Source organism: Amblyomma maculatum, chromosome 2 (assembly GCF_055883805.1).
Source record: "Amblyomma maculatum isolate TAMU_Amacu chromosome 2, ASM5588380v1, whole genome shotgun sequence".
Classification (NCBI taxonomy): Eukaryota; Metazoa; Arthropoda; class Arachnida; order Ixodida; family Ixodidae; genus Amblyomma; species Amblyomma maculatum.
In genome coordinates, this window is record NC_139345.1 from 204,695,827 (window position 1) to 204,709,844 (window position 14,018).

General features: G+C 46.5%; 1 protein-coding gene across 2 annotated transcripts in view; it reads left to right on the top strand.

The window, feature by feature from the left end:
• The first annotated feature begins 1,047 nt into the window (after positions 1 to 1,047).
• ATPCL (ATP-citrate synthase) overlaps positions 1,048 to 14,018 on the top strand; it is a 77,983-nt gene continuing 65,012 nt past the window's right edge. The window contains exon 1 of one of the 2 annotated variants that reach the window (XM_084595636.1): positions 1,048 to 1,204. The gene's annotated coding sequence lies outside the window, so the exon portion shown is untranslated. Of the gene's footprint in view, positions 1,205 to 4,418; positions 4,441 to 14,018 lie in introns of those variants that run through there. The other variant, XM_084595637.1, reaches the window with a different exon arrangement.

The following is a 14,018-nucleotide window of genomic DNA, read 5'->3' on the forward strand; positions in this document are numbered from 1 at the left end:
TTTACTTTAATGGCAGCGGGCGCCGCAACTATTCGAATGCATCCGAATTTCGGCCAATCAAATATGTGCCATCAATTTAGAGAACAGCAACAACAACAAAACCTCCGTTTTCTTTTTTATACAATTTCACTACTGGTAATAACAAAGAGCTCTTGTCTCAATTTCAGTCACATGATCTCTAAATAAAGAAGGCGTCCAGCAAGCACAAACTTCGGAAATAAAATACTAAGGCCCAAAATTATCTACCGACTACATATTGGATGGCCATGACATGACCCCTATTAATTGGTGCATAAAGTCGTCAGTAAGCCTGACTAGAGTCTAACGAAAAGTAAAGTCTCGGCTCGGCTGTCGTGTAAAAAGCATGGTGAAGTTATCAGCTATTTACGTTCCTTCGCCCTATAGCCATCATTATGCTATTCTAGGCACTATAATTATGCCTACAGCCGAGTACCTGCTCAGAACTGTTGTGTCACATGGCGGTGTTCGAGCACTCTAGGCGGGCTTGGTGACGACTGTGCAATATAGCGTGTAAAATGATATATTCGTTGTTGATGGTATTGCGTAGTACAATTTTATTTTTCTGAAAAAAAAAAGAAAAAAAAAAGAAGAAAATTCAGATCCTACAAGTAGTTTGAATGTACCGCTTCCTTTGAATGAATTTAGTAAAAAGACAATATTCCTCAAAACTACGTTGAAATAACAAAAACAATCACTAATAAAAATTATTTAGACATTTTAATGCTTATAAGGTAGCAAACGCGATAATAGAGAGCACTGATTTGTTTTAACGTTGAGAGGAAAGTTTTCAAGCTGGTTTGACAGATGGCGCAGCATACCAACAAAGCACATTTCAAACAAATAAAAAAAGACATTATATGTACAAGATTAATCTTAAATAAGAGCTGCCAACTACATTATTGTAGCTTTTATGCCCTTAACAAAGCAGAAAAATCTACATTATGTATCTAAAATTACGGTGGTTAGAAAGTGGATAGCGATTGGCCAGCGAATGACATGAGGTGCTGTCGTCTGTTCCTTGCCGGCCGTTCATTGGCGGAGCCGGGCGTCCGCGGCAGACGCATCGCGAGTGGTGTGAGTGGTGCGAGACGTCCGCATGATACGTGCACTTGTGTGAGTTGCGCGTGGCGTGTTCAGTGCGGTGCGTCTTTTGTGCTCGTGGATCACTTGACCGGCGAAGCAGGTAAGCACGCATCGCCGGTGCACTCCTCTCGCGCCTAAGCTCGGTTTGTCGCCGCGAACACGGCGATAGCACTTCAGCGGTGAGCGCCGGTCTTTCGGTATCGTTGTTGTGCCGATTTCGTCGTGCGCTGAGCAGCTGCTCCACGCACTTATAGCACTAAAAGGAACGAGCGGAAAAGCCTGGCGGCCCATTTTTGTTCGCACGAGCGCCCGTGGCACGAGGAAGCGGGTACGTTTTCCTCCCAACTGTGAACCGGTCGACGGCACCGGCAGCAGCCGTGGGTGCGGGTTTTCGCAGTTTTCGCGACGGCGGGGGCGCTTCTGTAGCAGCGATGCTCGCGCGGGGAGATGGGAGATCCTCATCACATCACCGGACGTTATCATCGTCCGAAGCCGGCGCCCGAGGTGCTCTCCGCTCCGCCGACGATCGGGACTTCGCGAGTGACAGACGCTTTCGTCACGCGATGCTCGTCTTGCGAACTGTGTGGTGTGAGGGCCATCGCAAAGGCCATCTCTTTTCCTGTCCGACCAAGGCGCAAGTGGTTTCCTGCTAGTTTTTCCACGGTCATTAGGCACCTAGATTTTCCTTGTGCTGCCCAGCGTGAGAAAAGCCTCGTTCGCTTGGAGGAAGAGCCCCGCGGGTGCGAATATTTCTCGGTTGAGCGCGATAAGAAATCGTGACTGCCCATCACTCACCCGTCGAAAGCAAAACGTCCGCCGTACTCATCACAGAAGCGAACTGCGAAGAGATATTTATTTGCACCACTACTCCTTATGCGTTTGCGCTTGATTTGACTGATTCATGAGTAATGGGCTTTCCACCAGTGTTCAAGCAGCGGTCTCAGCTGCCTCATAGTTATAACTGGGTTATTAATGTTTCCACCGTGTCATCCAACCAATGGCTGTCTCATGCGAAATCTTTGCGGCGATACGCTGTCTTCACCAAGGGGCCTTTTTGTGGCAGATGTCGGAAAACAACGAAAAAAGGTCTGCCTCGGGATTCGGCATCTGGCTTGCTTACTTTAGCTCATGTAAACAATCATTGTAGCGCAATAGCTACATATGATCTGTGCTTGTGCTACCCTCCCACTGAATTAGCAGCAGAAGCATTAATGCAAGTTTCTGGTTTCATTTTTCATAGGCCATTTCTTCCTTGCTCTAGGAAGGGGCTTTACTGTGATATCTATTTCATGCATGCAGTTCATTATGCTTGAACGCATAATGGAAGAGGGGAAGTGTAGGCAAGTGGTGTTTCTGACAGCACTTAGCCAAGTAATATTACCTGGTCCAGTTTGATAGCATGTGACCCCAAAAGATGTTCACGCATTGCAGTTGTGAAAAACGCTAGGTGGCTGTGTATTCTGTGATGTCAGTGCATGTTAAAAAACCCCAGGTGGTTCAGATTATATGGAGCCTGATGACTTCTGGTGCATGCATTTTCCATCACGTAGACAAGACAGATCACAACAAGATGTCCACACAGGTGATCTCTCTTCTTCGTCAGAGAGAGGCAACGCTGCGTCAGAAGTCATCAGATTCGTGTAACAAACTAGCCCGCATGCAAGCTTTACTATCTGGGCCCTCCACTGTGGCATCTCTCATAGTCTTAGTTGCTTTCAGGCATTCAACCCCATGAATTTAGTCAAATCAATCACATCAAATGCGCATTCAGGGTGATTCTGATCTACCAAGCAGCCTTTTTCAGTAAAATAATTTGGAGAACAGGAGTAATCTGTTGATTTTACCTTTGAGACTCTTTCTCACATAGTGTAATCATGATAAAGTGAAAACAGATGCTTGGGCAAGTTGGTAACTCATTTTGACCGGAACAGCGCGCACTAAGACACAGACAAGAAGAGAGGCACGACACACAGCGCTCGTGTGTGTCGTGTCTCTCTTCTTGTCTGTGTCTTAGTGCGCGCTGTTCCGGTCAACATGATAAAGTGACTGTATATCAAACCAGGTAATGACTGAAGTGCAGGATTGTTTTAGACTATGACACAAAGAAGGACATGCATTACACTTTTGCAATCTTTTATTGCACAGTCCTATGGAAATAAAGCATGTAAGCATTCCAAACAGAGATTGCGTGAAGTTAGTGCACTGCAAACAGAGAGCCAAGTAGTAGGCTGCTTGGAAAAAATAAGCAAACAACAAACTTCACTCTGTAAAGCCTAGTTGAATCAGAATCATGTCGACATAAGGAACATTTCTTTGAAGTCATATTATACCGTCTGCATGTAGAACACGCACACCTCACAGACAGTTTCTTAATAACGAAAGAAGGCAAGCCTGCGAAATTTGTGGTGATGAGCTAACAGTAAATCACATTCTGATCACATGCGCAGAGCTCGAAGAACTGAGAAAAAAAGTATTTTGCTGCAATTTACACTAGACACATCCCATTTCACCCAATGTTGCTTTGAGGCGAACCAACGCTTGATTTTCACGTTTGTATGTTTCACAAGAAAGCCAATGTTTTAAGCCATCTATAGGTATCGAAACATTATTAGCTAACACAACGCATTGTTTGACCTGTTTAATGAATGATAGTCACAGGTGCTTACGCACCATAAAACTTCATATAACTAACTGTATTGTACAACCAGCTAAGCTACACTATTGCTACAGATAATGCTTTGTTACAGGGGTGCATGTTGATATGCCACTTATTGTTGCCCTCTTATTTCGTTAGATAGCACCTTTAGTTCTCACACATTAAACTGAATGCTGCTGCTACAGCTCACATACTGTATGGAGTAGCCACACTTTGATAATGGGTGGTGTGTGCTTGCAGTCACTGCATGCTCAGCTGTCCAGTTCACTCCTGCATTATGCTGCGTGTCACCAACAATGCTCATGTGTGTTACCACAGAACCACATGTCACTCTGCCCAGTGACATGACATGCTCTTGCATGGCGGTAACCTGGAACACCTATCTATGTTCTAATCCACTATTGTGCACATAATTTGCCACCTCATTGGCTTGCCTATTTTGATGCATGAAATTAACCTTGATCATTCAATAATTATGGTTTTGTGGCATTCATGACCGCCCACCCTTATCTGGCCACTGGGGTAGGGGTGCTGTTTTTAAAATGTCTGCACTCAGAGCAGTGTCAGTGAAAGCACTTCAAAACAGGAATCAGTGAGTCTACTCTTTTGCTTCCTTTCATAAAGGCTTTTCCGTGAATTGGAACTTCTTTCAAGTGCCTGCAGCTGGAGCCTTTTTCCCTGTATGTACCCTTGTGTGCATGACTGACACTTTAGATTGCCCAAGTGGAGTGGAGACCAATTTTTAGCCTTCATCACATTACACTGAACCCCCTTGCAGAAGTAGAATGGCGCGCCTTTTGGCTATACATTGTATTGGATTATACTTGCTGTTCTTTTTCTTGGGAAGAAATCTGCTCCCAAAGAGGGTCTTTCTCACGGGAGATGAGCACCTCTCTTGGCACAGTTGCGCCATTGAGTGCCTGTATATGTGGAATCCGTTCATACCAATTGAAGGGACTTAGTTATTACTTATCTGAGTTTATTTTAATTTACATACTGTACATTAGCAGATATGGAATCCAGTATGGTGTATGTATTTTATGGCTGCCTTGTTTGTGAAGTGCATTTGAAACCCTTCCATCCTATGTCCAGTTTTACTCAGTGACTAGATGTGCGAGCATGTTCGAAACGGCCGTGAATGATACTATTATGGGCCCTTTTCTGAGCACCTTTCATATCCGAATATGTAATGTCTCACAGGAACACATGGAGAGAGTAGTCGCACAGCCAAGTTTTTCTCCTTCCATTGAACAGACTACTGCAGCAGTTGTCCTGGCACTTTGGAGGGGTCATATTTGTGTGTGTGCTTTACTTGTCAGCATGAATAGTGGTCACCTTGAGTCCAGCTACTTCTACTGCAGCACTATTTTTCTTCACTTCAAATCAGCACTGTCCTGGGCTCATTGAAGCTAGTCGTCTTATCCCCTGCCTGGCCTTACGCACCCTCCTGGCTCTGTTGATTCCTTCTTTGCTTTCCTTCTCTCGGAATTCACTCGTTTACACTAATGGACAATCCCGTCTCATTGTGTGGTTTCACCTAGGATATAATTAAATTGCACCTGTTCCCAGCTCATTTGTTTTCTGATGTACACGCTTAATGTCTATTGTTTTCCTTTCCATGTCAGGTAGTGCTATCCAGAATTCAATCTCAGTCATAGCTCCTGCCCCTCGGGTGAGTGCTGGCAAAGAGGAGTAGCTCTTGCGGTCTATTTCCTCTTCAGGCATAGTTATGGCCCGTAAGTGCATTCCAGATATCTGTTGAAGGGGAGTTGACATCTGGCTTGATTTTACCGTCATCTCCACCAGGAAGCCTTTGTCATTATGGCTAGTCTTTGTCCACTGTCGTACACAGCTGACCACCCTGTCCATAGCCACCGATCTCTAACCATCTTCTCCGTGTACGTGTTCCTTGAATTGTGATGTCACTGTGTACCTCCAACAGTGGCTCTGACATTCACCTGCAAGGCTGTCCCATGCTGAATGCAGCAAAATTACTGCGACGAATGAACGGGCTTGTTGGTCATTCACGGTAACACAGCACAGCAACGACACGGACAAAGAAGGAAACACTGCACAAGCGCTGACTTTCAACAAGGTTTATTGGTAGGCATGTCAATAGGTATACACATGCGGCGTGAAAGAACAAATTCTTAAACGCGTCTTAATCAATGTTGTTTTTTTTTTTTTTTCAACACATGTCATGTGAATGTGACTAGGCATTCTTTTGCTGTTTGTTTTTTCATGCCGCATGTATATATTGACGTGCCTTCCAATAAACCTTATTGAAACTGTGCGCTTATGCCGTGTTTCCTTCCTTGTCCGTGTCTTTGCTGCACTGTTTTATCACGAAAATTACTGAACTTCACTTAAAGGCCAACTACGACAAAATGTTTACTCCGTAAAGGGGGCATTCTTCAGTAGTATGTCAAAAGAGACCACTAAAAGAGAAATATGGCATTCGTTACTGAAGCGAGTGTTTCCGTAATCGCTCACAAAAAACCGTCGTTTCTCAAACTGAAACTGGAAAAAGGGCAGCCGTTACTAGGAGCCGCAAAAGACATAGAAAAGGGCTCAATGGAACCCTCAGGCGCAGTATTTATAGCATACTAGCAGCTTGTTGCTTCTTGCAGGAACCTCAGTAAGTGGGCAGGGGTTTTATTCAGGTATTATGCGCATCTCGAGCGTCAATCGTATGAATTTACAGCACTGAGAACAAAAGGCAGTCATCAACATGGACCACAGTATGTTTTGCCCTATCTTATCTGTGCTTAGGAAACGCAAGCGATGAGCGCATTTCTTACATGATGCGCACACTCATGCTCCTAACTACTGCACACTGTTTCTGCATGGTAATAGCGGTGGAAATTATAAAAACTTAACCTTGTAAAAAGTCTGTTGCCACCAAGTTCTTGATTGCACACTGTCCTTAGGCCATTCACACTCAATTGACCCAGGTTGAGAACGCTTCTCGAGCACTGGTTTCTATGTCATATCAGGTAAATTGCCCAACTCCACGACACGCTGCAAGGTGCGCGCGTCATCTGCTACACACCTTTGAAACTCTTTAACTGAAGAAATAGTTTGCTGCAGTGTATGCAACTTTGTCTGGATTAGTTTTAAGACTCTCCAATTACATTGCAGCCAAAATAAAATTTTGTTTCAGTTTGCATTTAAGTCAGCTTAGGAGTGGAAATTGTGAAAGCCATTTTACAGGACAGTTTTCATTGACTGCATCCTCATTGATATCACCACTATCATCATTATCAACTAAATGCAGTGTCATTTAGTTGATAGAGATTTTTTCTTATAGCCACACTTTGTCCTCTGGCTCCTAGAAAGCCAATTGCTGGCCTATTCTGACCTTAGCCCGAGGTGGCATAGTGAAGCTTTCGCTTCAAAAAGATGCTGCCTGTTCACCCATGTGGTGTGTGTGGACGCTGAGGATCCAAGTTGCTGCCTTCACTGCTGGCCTCCATTATGCCTCTCTCCCTTCTTTCACCCCCCTCCTTTATCTGTTTCTTTGTGCCGTGGCACGGGTAATTGTGTCAGACTAATGCGCTTTTCTTTTCCACACAACCAATAACCCATCGCCTCCATTCAGTGGCTGCCTGTTGTCCACAAGACAGACCTGTCATGTGGATAAGTGCTGTGCTATGTATGCTCGTTTTCTGTGTAGTGAACCAATGACAATGGTCATTCACAATGAAGCCAACCCTGCATGGACACTTTTTTAAAACAGCGGCCCCTATCAGCTTTGGCAGCATGAAAAGCTGGCAGCAGTAGCTTCTTCCTGTAATATTATTTTAATTTCTTTTTGAGTGCCCACTCTCTCTATGTCCACTATCACGTTACTCATCTAAGTCTGGTTTTGTTTGCTCTGAAGCATGTACAAACTCCTGAAGACAGGCATCGCATCGGCAAGGGCGACATTTCCTTAGTGTACATATGCTCAGTGTGCATGTTGAAGCCTGGCATTAGAGGACTTTGCCAATTCCTTCTCTTCCAACCAGCATTACAGTAACTGTTTTAGGGAAAGAAGGATGAGGTGTGCTGCATAATCTCTATATGAAACTTCACTGAGAAACATATTGCTAGACCAAGTATTTGTTTTTGTGACTTGACCTTTGTTTTCTTGCACTAATTACATTCCCATACGCAGCATTTCGGCATGCCAGAGCTGTCAGCTCTTGCATGCTTTTTGCACTGTGTACAGTGTTTGTCAAAAATATATAGAGCCTTAGGGATTTGCTTCTGAGCTCCATAATGGGGCTCATTGTGCATCTGCAGTGTTCGCAATCTTACAGGTGTTGATAAATTTTGTTCTCACCCTTCTTGAGCGTATTGCATGGCTTGAAGCCAGCCCCTTCAGTTGTATATCTTTGACGACTGCTCTTTGGGTGCACTGTATTCGCTGCTGAAGATAGTGGCCATTTAATACTCGTGTCTGTCTTTCATGTTTGATAACCCCCGATATAATGTTGCCAACCTGAAGAGCTTTCTAATTGAGTGAATAGTCGCTGCAGAATATGGCAAGGATACATTCGGGTTTCTTATGCCTTTTTGACATTTTAGTTTGTTTCTTAACTGACAGCCAGCGTTTTCTCGAACGGCGGCGCTACGAATGTCTCTGTAAGGATGAAACGAATTGGCTAAGGAACCTTCCTAAATTGAGAAGAACAACTGCATCAATGGGGAAAGGTGTCGCCTGTGGATAGTCTCCAGTGCCCCTTGGTTCAGTCCTTGCCGGAAAGAATGTGGGATCCCTGTTCGCAAATGGCTGCGCCTCCCGCATTTTCCTCTAGTCGTGCACTATTTGGCCTCTTTCTTTTCCTCTTGTGTCCTTCACCAAATGTGTGCGGTGGTCGCGACCCGGGCCGGCCCAGGGGTGGCCTCGCATTTGCGACTGTTTCGCGGAAGTTGGCTGCTCGCCTGTGGTAGTCTCTTCGTTGGAATATCGCGCAAACGCCGCCTCTGCTTTCGCGACCTACTTCAGCATGACGCTGATGCGGGAGAGGAAGAGCGGGGCAGTTTGCGAACGTCCTGCCGAAAAAGGGAGGTTGATGGGTACACTCGCGCTCACAGTAAACTTCACCGCGCCGCAGCATCTCTTCAGCGCAGGTGGTGGCGGGAGGGCTTTTTCGCTAGCTACTACGGAGCGGGCAGAACCGCTCGTATCTGAATGCATGACGTCATGCCCTGGCTGGCAACGAGGAAAGAGAGATCAAATGCTCGGTCCCGACAGTAAAATAAATCTAAACTTTCTCTGGCGGTTGAGCGGAAGCTGCGGAGCTAGAACGCGCCCTCTTACGTAGCCAAGGACTCCGCAGCTATTTTGTGCATGTGTGCGGCTTTATATCCATATCGCGTGGCATTTCACATATATAAGGGTTTACGATTTATTCGTGAGGTAATAGAACCACACATTTAGGGACGAGTGGAACGAGCCGCGAACGCTGTCAGCTTTAAGTGACCCCCCAATGTAGTTTGAGCTTTTTATTTGTGGTTCATATTTTTTACAGAGCGGGCTTAGGCACACGCGTGTACTGCATGAAAGGCGTTTGCGCATTATAATCATGTTCATGAGCAGACGTGGTCCAGCGAGAGCACTTAGTCAGGTTACGTGAGAGGAATGCCTTACCAGTGGCTGCAAAGCTCAGCGCTTGAATGTGAACAGGGGAGCACCGTATGTTCCGGAGTTCTTGAACGTATCGTTTATTTCTTGCAAGCATATTTTATTTCTACAAAACTTCAAACGTTGAACATCAAGGAGGAAAGTTTTCTCGATTCCAGCTTATTTGCTCGCCTGATTTCAGGAACTTCAGTAGCTTAGTGCCGCAAACGGAATGTATTATTTTTATTGTTGTGAATTGCCCTTCCTCTCGGTTGTGTACTCTGTGCCCTGAGGTTAGAATGAATAAAAATTTCCGCGAGGAGAGCAAGGCGCCGACCTGCGGCTGTACCATTTGGCCTAATCGAGCTGCGAGTGTCATAGTGTTTTCTTTGTTGCCGAGAATATCTGCCATGCTCTTCTTTGCTGGTCCGAAAGCGTCGTTGTACGGTGGCTTTTCAAAGAATGCCTATTCCAAAAGAAGCAAATACTGCTTTTCATTAGCATCCTGCAGCCGACCGTCGTAGAACTGTCGTCTTTTAGTGTGGATATTTTGTGAGGACCCTGCTTTTTTTTTAAGGTTTTTCTATCGTTTTCTTGTGTAACATTTGTATATATTAACAAGATGTCGAGTTGTTTTTTGTTCCCCCTCTGTGTCGCACCAATACTACACCGGTATTAATAATAATAATAATAATAATAATAATTGGTTGACAGGAAGGGAAAGGCGCTCTATCTGTCACACTTGCTCTGTGGACACCTGAACCATGCCGTAAAGGAATGAAGGAAGGTGGGAGTGAAAGTGGAAAGAGCGAAAGGGGAGCCGCAGTGGAGGGCTACGGAGTAATTTCGACCACCTGGTGATCTTTAACGTTGGTTGGTTGGTTGGTTCATAGGAAGGGAAAGGCGCAGTATCTGTCACACTTGCTCTGTGGACACCTGAACCACGCCGTAAGGGAAGGGATGAAGGTGGGAGTGAAAGTGGATAGAGAGAAAAGGGGGGGGGGGGAGGCGTAGTGGAGGGCTACGGAGTAATTTCGACCACCTGGGGATCTTTAACGTGCGCTGACATCGCACAGCACACGGACGCCACTTCGTTTCGCCTCCATCGAAACGCAGCCGCTGAGGCCGGGATTCGATCCCGGGAACTCCGGCACAGTAGTCGGGCGTCTTACCACTGCACCACCCCGGCGGGGCTTTAACGTGCGCTGACATCGTGCAGCACACACGCACTGTTTCGCCTCCATCGAAGCGCAGCCGCCGCGGTCGGGTTCGAATCCGTCCGACACAGTAGTCGGGCGTCTTACCACTGTACCACCCCGGTGGGGCTTTTTGCCGCCCAGCGCTTCTCATTCGTTTGCCTCACATGCTTCGAATGTCTGAAAAGCTTTATTGGGAGATAAGGAAGTAGGATATGACCGGGATTCGAGCGGTTGCGGCTGCTGTCCGTGCTCACGAGGGTCCTTTCAGCCTCGAGCTGGATTGGGCAACCTCCCATCCCTCACTAGGTCGGCACTGTGTTTGGGTACTACCGGCCGTTTGGGGCAGGCCTGCTTTCTTTCATTTGGCGTCTCACGGTTGTGTATAAACAAGCTGAGTTGTAACTTGAGCAAAGTGGAGTTACAGCGTGATAGTTTTATGACCTGTGTGTATAGGCGTCGCCTCCGCTATGGAAAGCCCCTTGGTATCTTCTGCGAGAGCGTCTGCAGTGTTGTACCCTCTCCACGTACAGTACTCACGGATTGAAATAGGACACTCGGAGCGCGTGGCCGTCGCTGCATCCAGCGCCGCCCGTGGGTGCTTATGGAATCAAGGTGCTGCATTGTGGTATAGCGAGAGGGGGAGAACATCTAAAAAGCAGAACTGCTCTTTCCGGTCGCCAATAAGCCGCCCTGTTGTTTACCACACTGCCTTGCATGCAGCGACGGCCACGCGCTCCGAGTGTCCTATTTCAATCCGTGAGTACTGTACGTACTACACACGTGTTGTACGTAACCTCTCCGCGGCCGGGGTAAGGTGATGTGGGGGATGGAGGGCTGAAGTTGCGATGGAGGCATGCTGGGCGCACTTGTTTCCTTCCACGCCTTGATGTCTCGGTGTCCGGGGGACCAATTAGTTATTTGATGCAGTTGCGACAGGCAACCATAGAATCTCTGATTACACAGGTGCCATGCTTGCGAATGGTCACCTTCTCGGTTTCTATATTGTCCTCGCTGACGGTGAGGCCATTTTAACTAGTTCCTGTTGGTTACACCGCTTCGATGCAGGATATGAACTGCGACACCCAGAGGAGAATAACATGTGAATAATACTAACGGTTGAGAATACTGCAGCCCCCGATCCATTTGCTGTGGGGCAGTCGGCGGCCGTCCTCTTCTGAATGCCCTAGAGGTTCACTTTTGATGGTGTTTTTTTTCACTTACGCTTTCATACAAATTGCACTACAAGTCATTGGTCATTTTCCCTCGAGCATGTCGCTTCTCTTCCAATTTTCTATTTTCACTGCGCTCGTCACGTCGTGTTTTCGTTATAAGCCCCGCTCTTCAGTAATCGGGTCATTTATCACTCGGGGCGTGTTGGCTTCCAGGTTGCGTTTTGTTTTTAGGAGACAATTGGTCTTCCAGGCTACATATTTTTTTCTCAGTTTACTGTCTGTTACATATAAGGTATTTACTAAGGTAATCGCTAATAGAATCAGGACAACCTTAGACTGCAATCAAGAAAGGGATCAAGCAGGGTTTCGGAAACGGTACTCTACTATCGATCATATCCATACCATCAACCGGGTGATAGAAAAATGCTCGGAATTTAACCAGCCCTTATACATAGCATTCATTGATTACGAAAAAGCATTTGACTCAGTTGAAACCTCGGCGGTGATGCAGGCATTGCGAAATCAGGGGGTAGACGAGCCGTACGTGAAAGTGCTGGAAGATATATATTGTGGCGGCACAGCAACCGTAGTTCTGCATAAAGAAAGTAACAAAATTCCCATAAAGAAAGGTGTTAGGCAAGGAGACACAATCTCCCCATTACTATTCACAGCTTGCTTAGAGGAAGTAATAATCAGAGACTTGGAATGGGAGCAGTTAGGGATAAGGGTAGATGGAGTACCTCAGTAATCAGCGATTTGCTGATGACATTGCCTTGCTAAGTAACTCGGGGGATAAACTTCAAACAATGATTGATGACCTAGACAGGAAAAGTAGAAAGGTAGGCTTGAAAATCAATATGCAGAAGACTAAGGTAATATTCAACAGCCTCGGGAAGGAACAGCAGTTTACATTAGGTAGCGAAATACTGGAAGTAGTAGGCGAATATGTTGGTTTGTGGGGTTTAACGTCCCAAAGCAACTCAGGCTATGAGAGACGCCGTAGTGGAGGACTTCGGAAATTTCGACCACCTGGGACGTGCGCTGACATCGCACAGCACACGGAAGCCAATTCGTTTCGCCTCCATCGAAACGCAGCCGCCGTGGTCAGGATTCGATCCCGGAAACTCCGGCACAGTAGTCGGGCGTCTTACCACTGCACCACCCCGGCGGGCTACTTAGGACAGGTAGTAACCGCAGATCCGGACCATGAAAAGGAAATAAGAAGAATAAGATTGGGGTGTAGCGCATTTGGCAAGCACTCGCAGATTATGACTAGCAGCTTACTGGTATCGCTCAAGAGGAAAGTATACAACAGTTGCATCTTGCCTGTACTCACCTATGGGGCTGAAACGTGGAGGCTAACCAATGGAGTTCTACTTAAGTTGAGGACAACCCAGAGGGCTATGGAACGAAAAATGGTAGGGGTAACATTAAGAGATAGAAAGCGTGCAGAGTGGGTCAGAGAAATAATTCAAGTTACCGACATTCTAGTGGAAATTAAGAAGAAGAAATGGACATGGGCAGGACATGTAGTGCGAAGAGAGGATAACCGATGGTCGCTGAGGGTAACAAACTGGATTCCAAGGGAAGGAAAGCGTAGCAGGGGGCGGCAGAAAGTTAGGTGGGCGGATGAGATTAAGACGTTCGCAGGGGTCAAGTGGATGCAGCTAGCACAGAACCGGGTTAAGTGGAGAAATATGGGAGAGGCCTTCGCCCTGCAGTGGGTATAATCAGGCTGATGATGATGATGACTTTTTTCTCTCGTTTCTTTTTTCTTCTCTCGAAACAATAATGGTTGCATGGTAAAAATAATTTACAATTTCGACCGGAGTGTTAAACGTTTAGGTAGCCGTGTGAGGTTTTTTGGAGCCAAAACCGCCGTTTAAAACCCCTTCAGACTAGACTGTCTAGAACAATTTAAACTAGACGGAACTGGTCCACTGTGCTGTTTACTGTTCGAAAATACGCTTGGCATCCACCCGTAAGCTCATGGGCGATAGCCACCCACCCGGGCTAATATGGCGCTTCTGCTTTTAGGTTGCTCGGACGCCTTCCGCATCGCTTGAACGGTGCGCGATTGGCCGCCAAAGGGGGAGAGAGGCACGAACACAGAGGATTGTCCGGCGGACGGTTTAGCCGGAATGACGTCGCCGCTGACGCGAGCACGGGTGTCGCGACGTCAGAGGCTTTCCCCGTTGGGGCGCATGGTGACGTCTCGTAGCGAGTGACCTTCGAAGGCTAGCGGTGCTCGCGCGATGAAGGAAACGAATTATCTG